This window comes from Ursus arctos, unplaced genomic scaffold (genome assembly GCF_023065955.2).
Source record: "Ursus arctos isolate Adak ecotype North America unplaced genomic scaffold, UrsArc2.0 scaffold_10, whole genome shotgun sequence".
Lineage (NCBI taxonomy): Eukaryota > Metazoa > Chordata > Mammalia > Carnivora > Ursidae > Ursus > Ursus arctos.
Window position 1 is genome coordinate 32646851 of NW_026622764.1, and position 5861 is coordinate 32652711.

Genomic DNA, 5861 nt, shown 5'->3' on the forward strand with positions numbered 1-5861 from the left:
GTGTGGCTCAGTCTGTTAAGTGTCTGCCTTTGGCTCAGGTTGTGATCCCAGGGTCCTTGGATGAAGTCCTGCATCTGGCTCCCTGCTCTGTGGGGAGTCTGCCCCTCCTCCCACTTGTTCTCTCACTCTCTCAAATAAATAAATAAATAAAATCTTAAAAAAAAAAAACCTTTCCATTTAGAAGAAATGAAAAATCTATTCTTAAATAAAGATTTATTGAGTGACACGAACTGTGCTAATGAGCACTGGGAATCTGAAGGGGACCAAAAGCGTTATTAAATGTTAACCATAAAATACTATAAAAACCCAGAAGATAAAGTATTACCTGTGCCAGCTAGTCAAGGAAGGCTTCCTGGAGGAAGAGACCTATGAGAAGGGCCCTGAAGAATTTGAACGCAGTTTTTTGAACTCAGGAATCTTCCACTGCATGACCTCAGGCTTCTATGATAGGAACATAGAAAGTAAGAAGTAATTAAAAAATAATATCATATTTCTAAAGGGGAGTCATTTTAAGAGGCTTTGTGTCTACCCATTAAAAATATATATATATTTGAGGCGCACCTGGCTGGCTCAGTGGGAAGAGCATGCGACTCTTGTGAGTTCAAGCCCCGCGTTGGGTGTAGAAATTACTTTTAAAAAAATCTTAAAAAAATATATACGTCTGAAACCACCGTTTCTCAATATACTGTACGTATACTGCAAGATACAATGCTACTGGAAGTAGCTCCTGAAAAGACATCAGCAGAATCATCAGTGTGACGCTTGCTAGAGTCTTTGGCTAAGTCAGTTTAGGAGATCTAATCCTTTCAGTTTTCCTGCTTAGTTACTTTAGGTTGATAATATCCCTGGAAAATCTCTCTCTCTCTCTCATTACAGATATTTGTTTATGTGTAATCACGTTTGCCCCCACAAAGCATCCTGTTATACTTTTCCTTGTTTATTTGGTGAACCGGTTAAATGTGTTTAATCGTATGCCTCTAGTAATAGGTCATCACTGGAACTACTGGGTGACTTTTTGGGTAATTTATGAAAGGCAAATGGGGAATCACTGATGCAGGTGCCATGTCGGCCCTGCGACATTCGATCTACACAGGCCGTCCTGACACGTTTGCAGCACATACGCTGCTCGCATGCGGGACGAAGCCGCAGCCCCGTGCGTTTAGTTAAGGAGGCAAGCCACTTCGCAGGAGTTCGTGTTTTGCAAAGAAAAAGCCGTAATACATTTTTATGACAGCTTGGTAAATCTCTTAAAGAAAAGGGAGAGGTTTATGGCAGAAATAGTGATAAAGCTTTAATGACATGTGTGTGGTTAACTCTGTTTCAACCATACAAGTTAACTTCTACCCATATTTATGGGCTCGATTGCATAATATATGAAGTTTGCAGGAAGTACCAGGAAGATAAGGTTACATAGACAAGTTATTTAAGTTTGAGAGCAAACCACAGCTCCTGCTGGGAAACTAGTTTATAGACAATTTTGTAACACAAGTGAATACGTCATTCATTTTCTTTTAATTTTTTTCTTATCTTATAGTTAACAGTAGGCGATTAATCATTGTTTGAACGGGCAGCATCGTGAGTTAACCAAAGAATGCAGCTTCAGGGATTGATTAGCTGAAAAGTTAGCAAATTATATTATAAAAATGAAGATAAACATTTGATGATATTCAAACCACCCCAAGCAAAGGGATGATTTGCACTTATCATGATGTCCTACTAGACAATGGGCTCCTTCATCAGCTGCATTCAGTAATGAGACTCATGTCTACGGACGAATGTGACTTGATCAATAGACCTTGCATTTGCCACAAGAAATGACCTTTCGTGGTTAATGTGTAACTGATTATTGCTCTTCCTCTACGCTAGCGGACATTTTACAGTACAGAAATACACTGTGCACGCTAAAACACTAAAACCCTAAACCATGTCAGCGGCGGGGAGGATCGCTCCCTCGGGTGATTATGTTTGGGGTTGGACAAGGCTAGTGAGACATCGACGCTGTGCTCACCTAGCGATTCAGTCCTTGCTGAATGCAAAACTTTTGCCATACTATCTAGACACTTAAAAAAATAAAGGACATTCTTTGTACATATTAGGGGGGAACTTCTAATGGTGACAACAGAGGTGTTGAATGATAATGTGTGTAGGAGAGAAAGTACTCCGTTCTAATAAAAGCGAATTACCCTAAAATCTTTGTTGTGGAAAATTAAAACTAATGACCTGTTCGTGTTGTAACGCCGAATGGCCTGTAACCTAATTTCCCATTGTGAGATGCAGTTTATTTTCAAACGTAAATAACTTGTCCATTTAATAATTTGCTTTTCCCCATTACTGCGAGAGAGCCATTTACCACAGCCACCTTCCTATTCCATTAATTGTCAACAACAATTCGAAGGAGTTCATTATTTTCCCTCGGATAATTTTAATAGATTCAACGATTTCAGAAGAAGTGTTCCTATATCTGAGGGCTCTACTTTGAAATAAATGTAAATAAAACGTGCCCCTCATTAAGTTTGAAAGGGCCTGTTACCTGTTTTCCTTGACCTTGTAGAGGTTTTCAGCGACAACTGAATTAACTAGGGCAAGGGAGGCTCTTTGAGGGGGGCCAGTCACACTCTATTGTGTGGGATGGCACCTAGCAAAGCATTTAGATTAGGCTGTGGAGGGAACAAAGCTCGGTCTACTCTCCCCAGCTTCGGGTAAACAAGATTATTGTTCCCCATCCCTGCTGCTTGGAATGAATGCAATGCTGCAAAGCTAATGGCTGCCATAATTAGGAAACACACGCACACACACACACACACACACACACACAACTCGGAATGTGCTAATTCAATATGGCTTAGACCTCAAAGATATTTCCCCTCGTATACAGGTGTGATTGGCTCTAGTCATAGTTTTTAAGTGATAAGTTTAAATGTTATCGCCATCCCGAAGACGACCCTCCCCGTTGGAAGTAGCACTGGCAGCAGGTATAAGGGCTTCACTGTCACGAGCATTCTAGTCAGGGGAGGAGAAAATCCCATTTTGGGATTTAATACGATCTTAAGATCACAAGTACGATCAGAGGGAAGGTGCTCTTCTTAGACCAGGCCTTGCTGGGCACACGGGCTTTGCCTCACCCCGTTTCATAAAACATGCAACTTTCAAACCACCTCCACGTACGGGGATGTCACTGTGCTGTTGAGAAACCCTTCCTCCTGTCTAACCAAATCGCCCGGTCTGCGCTGCAGCAATCCCACTTCCTCACCTCTTCGGCAACTTCTACCATTCTGGAGTAACATGTCCTTTCTGCCAACAACAACAAAATTAAAATGGAACAACTTAAAACAGAAGTATTCCCTTCTCTCCGGACTGCACTCATATACTGTGATGGGATTCTTTAGTTGGTTTCAAATGAAAGTGAAACATTTTAGGAATCAAGCATTAAGGGGTGGATTCCCACGGGCTGCGTCTAAACGTAAACACTGGAGGAAACAGACTTCCGAGCCGCCAGCAGAATTATGGTTAACAGGTTAGCAAGTACAGCTCAGTGAAGCCTTTACCTTTTGTTCCGTGCTTTGCAGGAAAAATAGGACATTTTAAAGATTTAAATCTTGCTCTTCAATAAGATAACTATTTTGACCGATGTGAACATTAATCAAAACACTAATAATTATAGCTTTTTGCGGCTTGGCCTAAAATAATCTTCCTACTATAATTAGATTTGAAGGGGAACTAGAAAAGACCGTCAGTAAAATGCTGTCACAAATTCCCTCCAAAACTGCTTGCCTGTAATTAAGGTGCATTTGCAGATCTGATACTCTTTAAAAGAAGCATTAACATTACAAAGACCAATTATTCATGGTCAAACAAAGGAGATTCAGATTCTCTGATCAAAGCAGTAATCTCTTTTACAATTGTTATTTTTGAAGTATCTTCAAACAGAACAAACACACATCGACTATGTAAACAGGGATGGCTGTGGGCTAATCTGCTGTTTCCAGGAACCCATGGCTTTCCCACAAGGCTCAAACTTAGTAGGGTATACCCCGCTTTCCATTCCAAGCCCCAACCTGACCATGCTGAGGAACAGTAACTTTTTATAAGGGAAAAATTCCAAATACCGTTTTGAGGATTGAAACTGTCATAATGTCAAGGTCATCCGACATTTTTAATGTCGCCTTGTTTATTTTTCCAAGTTGCTTGTTTTGAGCACGTCAACAAGCTGTTAAATGATCAAAGGCAGAGAAACAAAGACAAGGAGTGCGGGAGTACTGACTTTGGTGTGAGAAAACCTGAATGTGAGTTTGGCCTCTTCTCTTGCTGTACGGCATTACGGCATTGAGCGAATTTCCGTAACAACTCCAGACCTCTCTCTGTAAATGGAAAATAAGGATCCCAGCACAACCCTCACCTTGGTGGTTCTGAAGGCCAAATGATCCCTCAGGCAGGAGGAAGCTTTCGGTAAACCTTAAAGCACTTCCCAAAGATGAGGAATGTTCGCTGAAAAAATATGTGTTTTGAAGCCTCGTTGTCTCTTTGGATAGACATCCTTGGAGGCCCAAAGAGTAAAAATTTAAAAAGACAAACACAAAACAAAAAAACCCCCTAACACTTACTACAGTTTAAGCCAAATGTGCTTCCTGAAACTCTAGCTCTGTGGTTCAGGAGAGTTAAAGGGAGTTCTTTTCTAAAGGCTCCTCAGAACCCTTTGAATCTCTAGAGAATCGCAGGAGTATGAGACGTATGTCAAACATTTGACAGAACTGCTTTATCCTCAGGCTGTTGGAGGGATGAGTGTTCCTTTGAAAACACTTTGAGAACTGTTGCCTTCTGGTGTGCTGATTTAGTTGGGTAGGGAGCACTCAAGCAAATCTACTTTTTCGTCTATACCATTTGGTACAAATGAACAGTTCGTGGCAGCAGAGTGTCCTAAAATAAATCACAGCAGAAGGAGTTTGCGACAATCTGCCACTTTGAGACGGCATAGCTAGCAGATCCCCCGTTTATAACCTGAGCGACTTTAGGTAAGTTTGAAAATCTCTCCAAGTCTTATTATTTTCATCTGTAAGACAGAGATAATATTTACTGCATTAAGTTGTGGCCCAAATCAAATAAATCCCCTTAAGAAATCATAAATGGTAGGTTTAACGTTCTCTTTCTTTTTTCGGAAATGTCTCGGTTAAAAGAGTGGCCTTCTGGAGGTTACACAGCAACTCAGTGATATTGTTAGAAAGGGACCAGAATTCGGGATACTACTATCGTTTGGATTCACCTCTATCGAAAATCTAGAACCGTTTATTAAAGAGAAATTTATAAGAAAAGAAGGAATAGTCACCAGGGACCAATATTATTTCAACATAAACAAGCTGGGCCAAACTAAGAAGAGCGTTTTCTCTTTCCCCGTGCTGCTGTTAGATTCATAGCCCGGGGGGGGGGGGGGTGCCGGAGGCAGGAGAAAACAGGATCTCCAGTTGTTCCTGTGGATAAGATGGCTATAGGTAAAGTAGCCCACGATCCAGCAAGATTTATTTATAGCTATTTGAAAAAACTATACCGAGAGTGACTTATTTCAACCTAGAAGGAAATGCTAGCATTTATCACAGGGCTCTCTCTTGAACAACATTTGAATCAATGACTCGGAGGAAAACATGGAAGTCACACACGATCTCAGTTGGGAGGAAAAGCCTATATGACGGATGGCAAAATCAGGCGTCATAAAGATTCCGATAGGCTTGAATGATGAGTAGAAATTAAAAACGATACTTAATACAGAAAGACTTTACTTATGTTCTGAAATTTCAATTTGGGACTAAATCCCAGCTCTCTCATTTACATAAATCCTGTCCTTTGAATCTGTTTCCTCATCTCAAAAATGC